The following is a 13,885-nucleotide window of genomic DNA, read 5'->3' as shown; positions in this document are numbered from 1 at the left end:
TTCTATCACATTTTGATAGAATAGTGAAAAATCCCCCAAAACCCCTCACCCAAATGTATAGCAAAACCAAACCAGAATGAAATCATACAAAACCAAACAAGAAAACCACCCTCAAAAATATCTCCAGCTCTACAAATAATTCCCACAACAGTCAGAATAAAAAGATCTTGGCTCTTTCCTCTGAAATCCCATGTTACATTTATTGGCATTACTCTGATTTTTGCATATCTATGATGGATCAGTTTTTTCTACAACTCTGCCAATTCAGTTTAAAGATGATGATCATCTTCAAGAAAATTGACTCACATATATACTTTAAAATACAAGACATACTTTCTCAAAATATAGTGTTAACAAATACTGAAGCGTACACGGGGAATGAAGCGGGATTCATCTGTACACAAGAACAAAATAGTCCAGGAGAGGCATAGTGAAAAAGAAAATCTAGATCTCAGTTATAATTTTCCTGCTAAGCTTGATACTAATGTGACATTTTGGCATGTACAACTAGGTGGGATTTTTCTTTAAGACATCAAATATGCATAAATAAATATGCAACAAATTCATCTTGAGATTGCTTTCTCAAGTCAGTACTATAAGAACTTTGATTTTGTGTCTGTAAAGTAGCTTACACTTGAGCCTAGCCTTTGCTTGATGAGACTTACTTTGTCAGTGTAATCTTATTGTAATAATACTCCCAAAATCTCTTTAAAGCCTGCCTTTCATTCACCTAATTTCATTCACTTTGTTCTTTGAGTTTTAGTGCTCATACTCTTCAGGAATCAGAAGCAAACTGCTTCTCTAACAGTAGCACGCTTTTTCAAGAGTAGAAAAAGGGTAGCAAATCAGTGAGAAATGCCCACCTGTTTTTGCCCTTGGAAACTTCGACTACAATCTCTTTTTTGGGCTATGGGCAGCCATACCTTGAAAATAGTTTTGTTTTCCTCATCTATTTGTGGCCATTCATCAATTGTGGGTTATCAAAGCCAACAGTGTTGCAAAAGATTCATTGAATTCAACTAGATTTCTGAAAAGCTCCTACTTAAACTGCTAAAACTATCCGTCCTCATTTTGCTTGAAGCTGATGTGAATTGTTCCACAAACAGAATGGTGAAGTGTTATTGTCTGTAAAAGGGAAAATAAGAGCAAAAATACCATCACCACCTTCCCCAGATAACTGCCTGTTTGAAATGTCAATCCTGATGTAGCTGTGATGACCTGAGACTTTTCCAGTCCCAAAGAGTTTTTTGTAAATAGACTTTTTTTTTTGTAAATAGTTTTTTGTATATTTCTACTATATTAGTCAGTCAGATGTAACATATCACGTTTCCACAAATGTATTTTTTATTGGAAACACAAGCAAAAATTTATACAAAGTCATATGCAAATGGAAAATATTTACAATAATGCTAAAGACATTTGAGCAGCTATGGCAGTAGTTCTTCAAAAATATTTATTTTTGCTTTCCCCATATCAATCTCTTGCACACGTTCTCCCATTAGCCTTTTCCTGAGCATGTAATTTTTTTACATAAATGAACAGATATAAATATTGATATATATCACAGTCTTTCATGCACAAATGCAATTAAGCAAATATTACTAAAGCTGCTGTAACAGTCATGCAAAGTTAAGGAAAAACTGCAACTTTACTGAAATCCTTTTAAGTACATATACTGCCATGAGAGAAAGTGTCCCAAGTAGTTCAGCACCTAGAAGTTGGACACCTGGCATCAGCTGCCCTTCCATGGTAGATTTCTGAACTCACCCTTTGTGCTGTGTGAGCAGCTGCCTGCAGCTTCACTGAAAAATGGCATGTTTGGTGTCCCCAGCATCTAGCTCAGGATTGCATATTAGATATCTCTGTCCACTGAAGGGCTCAAGGAGTTAATAGTTTTATTCTGATGGCAGATCACAAACACTTTCCATTGATATGTTATCCTGTAGGTAGAGCATGTGCTCAGGAAACAGAAAGCACCGGGAATAGATAGAAAGCACATCTAGAATAAAAAACTAAAGCAGAGTCAGCACATAGTCCAAGCTGTCTGTATTGTTAAATTGCTAGAAGACAAAATCCCTGACATGGTTTTGGCTGGTGAATGCTAGCACTCTTCCAAAAAATCACTGGAACAATTTGGAAATTAACATGGGCCAAAGATCATTCCCAACAGGCAGTTTGGATTCAGACAGTCTGTTTTGGAAAGAGAGTTTAATAGCATAGATGTGGGCAGACCATGCCAGCTGGCTTCTAAGCTAGGGAAAGACCTTGGTTTAATTTACTACAGCTACAGGTTACAAACTCTATTTCTGGAGGATTTTGACCATAAATCCCTGATAATTTTGGAGAATACCTAAACCTCAATCTGTGGAATAGTCCCAGAGAGAAGCTGTCACCACTGTGTATGATTGGAATGCAAAAATCACGAGGTTAAAGGCAAGGCAAGAAGGAATTTGCCCTAAAACCTCTTCTGCTCTATTACTGACATGTACTACTTCTCATTATATACAGTGTCAGTTCTACAGCTGTGGCATTCTTATCTACATGGGTGCTCATTCTTAGCAGGGGGAACAAAGAATGAGACTATGGATGCAAATTCTTTAAAACTCAGGGATTTCTTAGAGAATTTCAGATAGGATGAATGCTCCAGCTCATAAAAATGATAACAATTTACACTGTAGTGCCTTCACTCCGAGAATCCAAAATCACTTTACAAATATTGTTGCCCAATTTTGTTCTTCCCTTGTAGTCAAAACACCTACTGAAATCAATTGTAAAATCACTTCTATTGAATCGCCTCCAACTGCAGAGCTGAGTGAGAAGTTTATATGTTGAACAGCTATAGAACTGGAGCCTTGAAATTGCTTTTTAAATTATACATAAGAATCATGCAGTTTATGTTCTTCTAGCACTTCACAGTTAGTTTAGACAATATTTTCATAAACTGCACTCTTAGGAAAAGAAATCAATCCATCTGGACTAGATAAGAGAGAATCATTAAGTATTTTCCTTGCTCAAATATTAACATAAATTAGTAAAATTGATTTAATGTCCTGAGAAAGGAATACTCCCTTGGTCAGCACATCAGTGTTATGGTCTAACCTCAGTGATTACTGAATCATAAAAAGTGCTGTCTTCAAACATGAAAGTTTTTGCATCTTTTTCTCCTTTTTTCAAATGCTAAGGATAAGGGATTAAACTGAAGCTAAAAATGCATAAAGGATGATAGAAATCTCAGACTCATTTGGGTTGTTTTACTGGTATTGAACCAAAATGGTGCATCTGCACTGCAGCAGATCTCATGCTTCTTTCTGATGTTCAGTGTTTTCTTAATCTAAAAATGTTCCACTGGTGTTAATAGTGATTTTGACAGAATAAATTTCATCTGAGTATGAACTTAGACACAGGCAGGAAAAACAGTAGAGAGTAGGCTTGCCTCGTAAACAACAGGAATAAAAGTAAAAAATTTAAAACAGAAAGGCAAGACAGTTGTCATGAGCTGCCCACTGAGCTCTGTATTTTCTGGTTTTTAGCACCAGTATGAGAGGGCTGCCTCAACAGGATAATTTCCAGTGTGCCCTGACCACTGAGAAGCTGCTTCTGCTTATTGATCCATCAGGATCTGTCCTACTTAAACAATTTCTGAGAAATGTGTGTGCCCAGAGCACTACTCAGCAAGAGGAACTGTGGCTGCCTTGTGCCACCTGCAGCTTCATGGGAGGCACCTGGCAACTCCCATCCCCACCAGCTTCTCTTGGCGAGAGACTTGACTGCAAGGGAAAGACAAAAAGTAAAACTGGGATTTACAAATGATGAGGGTGAGGACATGCAATCCCACATCCATGCTAATCCCACATCCACGCTGGCATTCACAAACAACTCCTCTCCTAACTGACTGGAGGTGCTTGGAGGGCTTCTCTCCACACTGCACTTGTGGAAAATGAGATCCTGAGCTAAGGAATGTTCCCACTTCCTGGCACCAGCCTTTTCATAAATTATGATTTCAAGAGAAAATTCAGTTATGAAAATTTATTGCAAATAAAAGTGACCTTTTTTTTTAATGTATCTTCATGCAGCTCTGTTTGATTCCCCCGGTCATTTAACCAGCAAAATGTTAGAACAGCAGCAGACTTCATCCATGGTATCCTAGAGTATTCAATTAATGTGAAAATACCTTTCTCCAGTCACGCTCAGAAAGTCACTTTGTATGAAACTGGAGACAATATGTATTGAATAATGACCTGATATTGAATAAAGATTCCCACTAGTGCAGGATTAGTAGCCTTAACCATTAGCAAATTTCACGAAATGCTAATAAAATATTTATTTGGCTATTACTTTTCTTGACCTATTAGTTCAGTTCACTAATGGATTCAGTCTTTCCAGACAGAACCTTATACATTTATCTGAAGCTTAGCTCACTATTTTCCTCAGTGATAATACATAATTTTTTGGCCAGATATATTTTTTCTCTATAAAATTTGAAGTGTATCTATACACACACACACACACACACAAACACACACACACATATATATACACACATATATGACATTATGAATATATAAGAAATAAAACACTAATCAATTTTAACTTAAGTATTTTCAGGCACAAATGATTTAAAAGAGATATTCACTACTTGGTTCAACAGTCACTGGTTTAGAATATTGCATTAAGAATCAGAAACTACTTACTGTATACTTTATTTTAGGATAGACTAGTCAAATGCATATGAACTGAATAATTCCATGATTTTTGCCTCTATCTAAAATCCTCCTCTAAGAACCTTTTAACGCATCTTGGTTCTGAGTCTCCTAGCTGTACAAATCACTCTCATTCATATTAATGTCCTTTTTGCATGTAAAAGAACTGGGATGTTGGAGGCGATATATAGCAAAAAGGCTTTTGGAGAAAAGATTCCCAGAATTCAGAATTTTTGTCTTTTGTATGAAACATAAAGCAAGTACTCAAATACTACGTATAAATACATTATTATAAAAGTTATTTTCAATTTAATTTATATGGATTGTGGTTTAAAGCAGGCACTTAGTTCTATCTATATAAGCTGACTTGAATATTACAGTTGCAGAAAAAAAGAAGTTTGATTCCATCGTAAGGTTTGACAAGCTTTTAAACAGAGGGAGTATCTGGTAAGGACTGACAGGGTAGCAATAGAATAGAAATGTTTTCTTCAAGGGAAGCCACAGCTTTTTACTGAAGGGCAGCCACCAAATCCCAGCTCATAAAAGTTGTCAGGGACTGGAAATTTTCATTGCCTCCTGAGAGCTCCTTATATTGTGCTCAGTTGGGAGGTTGATGTGTGGGATGGATTTCCCAGTGCAGCACAGAGAAATAGGTTGCCTCCAAAATACAGACAGTTATTCTAATTGTCACCCTCCTTTCCAGTAACTTTTTGATGTGATTTAAAGATTTACATATTTCATATATGTAAATAAATACAAACAAATGTAAATAAAATAACCTTCAAAATAACCTCTTACTGAGAAAATATCAATATTTAAGAACCTTTTTTTTTCCATTTAGGAAAATAGCAGCAGGTTTGGGTTGTCTTTTTGGTTTGGTTGGGTTTTTTTTATTTGTTTTTTTGTTGGGGGTGGGTGTTGAGCTTCTTTCTCTTTTCCAGCCTTTTTGCTATTATTTCACCCTATCACCATTTCACCTTGCCTTCATTAATCTCTCAAAACCTAAGTGTTGGCCGTCAGACATGTAAAGTACTATGGGAATTCCTTACAAATGAGGCTTAAGTGAACGGCACAAACAGAAGAGCTTGCCGCTATCTGAGACGTCAGTAACAGAGAAAATGAACTTGAACGGGCATCTGTAATCTTTTCCTCTTTTTTCTATAAATGTATATTTTAAAACAGATGCTTCAGTGACATTTGAAACAAATGTGTATATAAAATATATGTACTAAGAGGAAGGAGAAAGAGTAAAACGTTGAATCATGTTGCTGCTGCCTTTTCCCCTGGTGTGCAGCATGTGTAATACATGAGAAAGATGACATCACCCACAGAAGGGACTGGATTCACAGACATGCTATAAATAAATCATTCAACAAAATGAAGAACCAGCAAAAGGGACAGTCAGGGTCATATTCTTAAACATGCATTATTTACCCAATAATCTGGATCATCTCCTGTGGTCTTTCCAGTTTCACAGGTAAATACAATAAGCACTGCCATCTGAAAAACAAACACACACCCCGTGCCCCCCCATTTGTATTTGTTTCTTTATGTTTGCAGCTAATGGATACAGAATAAATTTGAATAAATCCAACTCTATGCAGTCACTTTCTTGTAATTTTTATAGAACCATGTGTGACTACAGTTTTGGGTTTGTTTTCAAGAGCAAGATGGAAAGACTCCTGCAGTCCCAGGGGGCATGGGATAGCGTGGGCAGTGAGGAGCCAGTGCACAGAGGCTGAGTGTGGCTGGGCTCCAGCAGTCTAGGAGGGAGACAAGGCCACCACTCCCAAGGCCTAAAGCCACCACTCCCAAGTCCCCAGGCCAGAGTGAGTCCCAGGGAACCTTTCTGCCCCATGAAAATTCCCCTGATGCAAGTCTCAAAAATTATTCTGGGATTTAGATGCCTGCATCACTTGGGCTTTGCAGATTTCAGGTGTTATTCAGAGTATGTACACACACCTAGATCCCTGTTGAGGAGGTAAAGTGCTTTTGGTGTCAGGAAGCTCATCATTGCCTAACACTGCAGGTGGTTAAAATCCTGTTCTGGGACAGAACATTCCTGCAGCACTGGGGGGGATGGCTACACAACCTGCCCAGCTGTGGTTAAGTGAGCACCATGGAGAGCAAATATCTTGGTTTTCTGGGAATTCAGGAAGGTTACAGGAGAGGGGCCCTACATCAATTGGATCACTATGTTTAGCACACATAATTTGTATGGTTCCTTCCTAGAAAAATTGCTTTTCTGTGGGAGATCTGTCTCTGGCACCTTTCTGCAGCTCTTGGGCCTTTGGAGACCTGCCTGGGGCTTGGGCAGATCCATCTCTGCTGCTGGAGCTGGACCATGAGCACTCAGCACAAGATTCATGAAGGCAAAACAAAAATGTGCACAGTGATATTTACCGTCCTACAGCTATTTGTATAAATCATGGCAGCATCAAAGAAATGTGTCTTCCTCTTGGGGTAGAGGGTGATGGGATTCCTGTTTAAATTTAGTGCCTGGGGAAGTGAGTTCACAGCAGAGACCTCTGAGAATGCTCTGTCTCCTTCACAAGCGAGCTCCACTGCTATTTACAGCCTCCAACCAAGTGCCAGACACTGCAACCTGGTAAATGTTCAGATAAATATGGATATGCTTTTTTTTTTTTTTAATTGGGACCTTGTAGAATGCTTTCTAGTTGATCCACAGATTCTAGTTGTAAGGGAGAATGCATTTATTAAGAAGATGCATGAATAGTAAATGGAAATCATATTTTATTTTATATTGTACCAAATGATGCAATTTTCTTTGCATAACTTCAGATCTGACTTTTATTTTTTCTTTGTCCTATGTTTTTTTCCCCAAAGTTTCCCCATTCTATAAAACGCGCATTAAAAACTGTGACCTCTATTCCCCCTATTCTTATTTTTTACATTTTCCTTTTTGCACCTCTGTAAATTTAAAAAACCTTTTTAGCTCTGGAAAAGTGTAAAGTAATAGAAAACTGAAACTCTATAATTCTGTCTTTCTGTTTCGTGTGAAATACCTTTTCCACTTTTTTGAAAAGTTATAAAGTGGCAAAGTTACAGAGTTACATTTTACTTGTTGGAGCTTTACTTCTTCCAAAGTTGAGGAAGTTTTGAAAAGTTACAAAGTGTCAGAAACAAAATTCAAAAAGTGAGAAAACTTCCCAGAGCACTTTCATTTGCTCATTTTCCCAGAGGAAAAAAAATTCAGGTAAAGAGACAAAAAAAAAAAAAAAGTATCTAGACAAATAAGAGCATAGAAACACTACAAAAGTTTTATTTTAAAAACCAATAGTTTTTTTCACTGTGAAGTGTTTAAATTAAAATACTTGTCAAGGTTTAGCTGATCTCTGCTGTGTTCTCTGACAAAGAAATGGTAACTTTCGGATTTTAACAATACCAATATCTTTATCAATCCTCTGGACAAGGGGATGGAGTTCATCCTCAGTGAGCTCCAAATGACCCCACATGGGACAGAAGCATCGATCTGCCAGAGGCCAGGAAGGCTCTGCAGAGGGACCTGGACAGGCTGGATCAGTGGCCTGAGGCCAGGGATGTGAAGTTCAACACGGCCAAGTGCCAGGTCCTGCCTTTGGCCCACAACAAACCCTTGCAATGACAGGCTGGGCAGAGTGGCTGGAAAGCCGTTCTTGTCCCTTCTCTGACTCAGATGGAGCAGACACCGAGTAGGTTGCTCCTGAAGAATCAGTAACCTGTCCTTCAGTGGAAAGGAAATATCTGAGGAAAAAGGTTAGAAAGGAATGGATGAAGGCATGCAAGAAGTGGAAGAAGATTGATATGATCCTCATGTTCTTTCTGTTCTCCAAGGAATACAGATAGCAGGAATGAGCTGGCCCAGACTCAGCTGTCTGAAGTCAGGCTGGGGTTTGATGGGGAACAGAGACCTTTCAGAAGCACTCCCTGTTCATGGCAGTGCTCCTTGGAGTTCTGGACAGCATGGTAGGCATAGGTTACTTCAAGCCTAAAACTGTTTTTTTTTCCTTGACCCACCACCCTCCCTACTGCCTGCCACAGATCTGTGGGGCTCCTGAACCCACTAACCTTAATTGCTCACAGCTGTGACCCAGAGTTTGGGAATTGCTGACTTGGGCAGACAAACATTTTTCTTGTATCTTACTCAAGAAACAGGGCTTATTTCTGTATTCTGGGATAAATTATTTAGCTGGGATAAAATTTAGTTCTTTTCTGTGATGGTTGGTACTGTACACTTCTCCCTCATCTAAATTCTCCCTGCATTAATAAAAACCGTGTAAAACATGGGGTAAAATGAATATTGGAATAATGTTGATTAATTGTAAATAATTCAGAAAAATATAATGTAGAGGGAAAAGACACTGGGAAAGTTGCTTTACAAGGAAAGAGGAAAAAAATTCTACATGCTTTTAGACTGACCAAACGAGACTTAAGATGGGTATGGTAACACCATAATTATTTGCAAACCGGAAATACCATGACTGAAAGGAATGGTTTATTTTGGCACAAGGATTATAAGTAAGCATGACAGGATGAAACCTAACACCAGACCTGTCAACCTACTAGATGAAGGGAGCTCTACAACCACTTCTATTAAAAGCTGGGTTTGACAAAGAACTATTCTAGGAGAGCATTCTCTACTGGCATAAAACATGTCCAAATACACCTCTCTTTGCTTTAATTTCAACAGTCCAAGTTGAAAAACTGCTAGCATATTTGTACAATTGTTTGTGTGTTAACACAGTACTATCAAGAGGTATAAATGAAATTGAATGTCTGCTTAGGAATTTTATATGACTACTTTTATTCTGAGCTTTAGCAAACCAAAGAACAGTAATGAACCTGCCAAGCTTATCAGAAAGACAGAGAAACATTTGATGCCAATTTTTTTTTTTTTTAGAGCAGGGGAAGAGGTGATGGAGGTCAGCAGGACTGCTAGTAGGATTCCCTGTGGTTTCCAGAGATCTCACAGTAACATGTAAGTAGTATTTAAAACCCAAATGGAGTACTGGTGGATGGGAGTGGGAGTGGGAATGGGAAGTTCATTCTGCACTCCAGCTTCCTTAATTCTTTGCTGTGTGAGCTGAGGAAACCACACTATTGCTGTCAAAGGCCAGGTTAACATTTAATAGCCCTGTAAAACTTTAAACTTACTTTCAGAAAGTCTTAAAACATTCTTATAGCTTTGATTAAAATTCAGTGGAACTATTAGGCTTAACCACCTTTCATTTAAGATAACTTTGAAAAGTCATTAACCACTGTTAAAGGAGAAGGAAGCTGAAGTAGTAGAAATCTCAAACAGCAAAACATAAATACAAAACACTGTTCAATCTGGAGACAAATGTAAGGTGGCTCAGGAATCATCCTTACCTGAATAGATGTGTTTAGATTTTGAAAAGCAAAGAGAATTGCCAAGACAGAGGAAGGGAAGGGGGTTGGCACAGCTGGAAGGGAAATGCTGTGTGGCTCTAGGGCCATGCTTACAGTGATAGAATACAGGATAAGGTTTTTTTAAGTGGAAAGCTGTCTAAAAACCATGAAGACTGTCAATAGTGAAATTTGTGTTCAGATATGTCATGCCTGACGAAACATTATGTACAGCTTTTTAAACTGTTATTTTCTTCATAATTTATTTCTCTTTTTGCATAAAACAAATTGTAAGATACCAAATTTTGTCTAGTGAGTAAACCCACTAATAGTGATGACAAGTAGATAATCTTTCCTTTTGATCATTATGTCCTTCTCTCTTAGCTGAGAATGAATCTATTCAGAATTTGATATACTGTGCCTGAATAAAAATTCATTAAAATAATTTAAGCAAATATCAATAAACCACATGTAAGACAATAATTATGCTTCAGACCTCAGGTTAACTAAGTTGATGACAATGGCTGTGATTACTTTTTTTCCTAAGCCACAGAACAGCTGGTACAAAATTCCTGACACAAGTGAAAGAGAGAGAGAAATTTTAAATACCAATTTTTAGATTTTCACATTCATTTTCATAAAATTAATCTGATGTACAATTTTTCTCATAAAGGAATGATTTCCCTAGACATAAGAGTGAATAGCTTTTTCTAGATGCTGAGCATTCCACAGCACAGAGCAAAATGAGAGGGTCCTGTTTGTATAACTTTTGAATTTTCCACTCAAGGCTTTACAGGAAAACAAGTCCTGAATGTGCAATATTTACAGGAATTGTTCACAAGACAGTTGAAAATCTTCTCTGGGAATCCAAATCACAAAGAAGGTACCACTGTGGATCTGTTTGCAACTGCTAAAAAGTTGACCTGGCTGCTGATTACTGTTAGTCACCTGAAGATTACCATCTCCATTACAGCAATATTGCCATAGATCATTTTAGTATTCCTAGAAGAAAATCAGATAAATTCTTTTAATTTGTCACTGAAAGAGATCTCCTTCCAGCAGACAGAATAGGCGCATACACCAGAGTCATTTTGAGCCTCTCACCTCGCTGTACTGACCAATGTGAAAATAATTTTATTACTTGAGAAGCACACAAAACTGCTTTTGGAGCTATCAAAAGAAAACTAACAATGTAATTCCAATATACAGGATGTATTGATCTACATATCTCAATTATGAGTTTGTGAGGCATCATTTTCACTTTTCACCATACTACCACCCCACACAATTGAAGTCAAAATCAAGTCCAGCATGAAACTTTATGTCATCTACTAACTCCTATTGTAAGAGCTTGTGTTTTTCTCTCATTGTCTTCTAGTAATGCAGTGTTCAGCATGGTTTCTGGGTAGCTTTAAATATCAGTAATGTATCCTTGTCTGTAGATGCACTGCACATGTAGGCAATTAGGATCAGGAAGGTCTCAGTCCTTACCACTGCTAATTCCACCATGCAGTCCAACTTCCACATTCACTGTTGCTTTTTGTTGGCAAAAAGGAATCAAAAACTTGATTCCATGATAATGTAACGGATACAACAGTCACAGTTTTCCTCACATCTGATGTTGCTAACAGGAAGATGGGAGTGTGTGGTGGCCTTTCATACCAAGGCTCAGGGTGACCTCCTGGTTCCAGTGAGGATTGTACTGAAACTCTCTATGGTTTGGAAGGCACTAGTATTAATTTTATCCTTATTCTATAAACCTGAGTTTAAATGAGTTCTTTTCTAGGGGTCATTTCATCTTCACCTTTAAAGGATGAAACGGTTGTCCCTATGGGTAGCATTCATCTTGCTTTAGCAAAGTGCATCATTCAGGTTGCTGCACCTGAGAAAATGGTACCTAAAGCAGAGAATCTGAATTGTCCTCCAGAGAGTGATAATGAACTCTGAGGTGACACAAGTGGATATCTAGATATTACATCATTAAAGAATGTGAAATTAATCCCATCTTATATATATTATGATTATCTCATAATTAATATTAAAACCAAGAAAAATACAGTGAGCAATGGAATCTGTGTTGTGAAATACCAAACAAAGGCTAATAAATAACTAATACTATATTAATCAAAGCAAGGGAAGCTATTAGAACTTACCTTCTCAATTCAAACTCACTGATTAATCTAATCAGATAGAATTTTAATACAACTGCACCATTTATTCTGTGGAAATCTTATCATCATTACTGTGTACAATGGCTTCTGTTTGTTGAAGACTGTCTGACATACACCTTGCCATTCATTGCATGATAAGGTAGCTGTCAGTTACGCTTAAGTGTCTTATTGCTGTTGGCATGTGTCTAAATAATACACACAATGTGTTTCTGAAACAATCTAATGGCTCAGCTGAACTAAAACAAGATTTAGTGCAACACTTGGGAAGTTGACAGGCTGTCTTCAGTGTGTTGGACAAGATATGTTGCAGTAACGAGGTTTTAAGTTTGTGTATTTTCTAAACACAATATCACATGGCGGTTGAGAATCTGATAACATCCATGTGTGGTAGGTACAGCAAATGAATGTTGTGGTCATCAATAAACTTTTGGTAGCTTCCATTTAAAAAGGAAATGTGCCTTTGGCATTTTTACCTTTCACTTATCTGTGGATGACTAGCACAAGATCTCAAGGTAGATTGTCTTCACCACTAAATAATATTTCTAGTAGTCACTAAAAATCTTTTCAGATATTTCAAAGTCAGACGACATCACCTCAGAATCCATTATACGCCCAGTCTTTTCACAAGCCAAGTATAATCTCACATATTTATCTTCTTCTTTATGTTGAGTCAATTTGGGGTTTTTTTTTCAAATTTCTCTGGATTTATCTTCCAAGGACAGCAAGAGTTTGACATGTTACAGTGGTTCTGATCTGCATGAACTTTACAATCCAAAAGCTACAGAAAATGGAATATAGATAGAAGTGACATAGAGATAGATACAACATGCAGATAGATGCCAATGTCATGGCCATAAAATTACATTCTTTTCTGATTTTGCCACCTCCTCTATTGTAATTAATTTATTTTATTGTCCGATGACATCTACTTGACTTCATGAGCCATACAGCTTTAGAAGTCTCATAATATGTAGACTTTTTTCTTCTTGTTTCAGCTAAGAAAAATATGCAGTATAACTAATGGCATTGGAAAACTCATCTCACAATAGGAACCTAGAGGTAAACAACTGCATCTGCAGTATATAATCTCCTCTGCAAGATTTCTAATTATTGTTATGCTTGTATAGTCAGGAAATCATGGTCTATAAAGCAAGCCTAATTTCCTGTGGCTTGCACCTGAACACAATAAAAGCTCTTGATCTCCTTTCCTTCTCCAGAGGCAAATCACAAAACTGTGACATTGCTGTTTAATCCTACTATGAGTACCTATTTCCACCCATGTAATCCTGAAAGTGTTACCTTGATGAATGCTTGACCAGGGTCTCTCTGGACTTTCTGTGACTGCCTTAATGTTTCCCTGTAATAAAATGAAGATATGCAGCATTGATTTTCTTTTTTTTTTTTTGTACTCTCAATAATTGTATGAGTTTGGCAAAAGACACTGATTAGTTTGGGCACAACTGTTTTTCTTCTTCAGAATTCTATGGCAGCTTGGGAGGGTGCTTGTGTTAGACAGAAAGTTAATTACTACTTCTTCCTAGAACAAAGAGAAGGCTATATTGATTAGATGTAGCTGTGAAAACACTTAAGAAAAACAAAGCCCCAGGTTTGTCCTATGTAATGTGAGCTTTAGTGCTTGTGACAGGT

The sequence above is a fragment of the Melospiza georgiana genome, chromosome 3 (assembly GCF_028018845.1).
Source record: "Melospiza georgiana isolate bMelGeo1 chromosome 3, bMelGeo1.pri, whole genome shotgun sequence".
NCBI classification, from domain to species: Eukaryota; Metazoa; Chordata; class Aves; order Passeriformes; family Passerellidae; genus Melospiza; species Melospiza georgiana.
The sequence above is the reverse complement of the archived record's forward strand: the minus strand, read 5'-3'. Positions refer to the sequence as shown.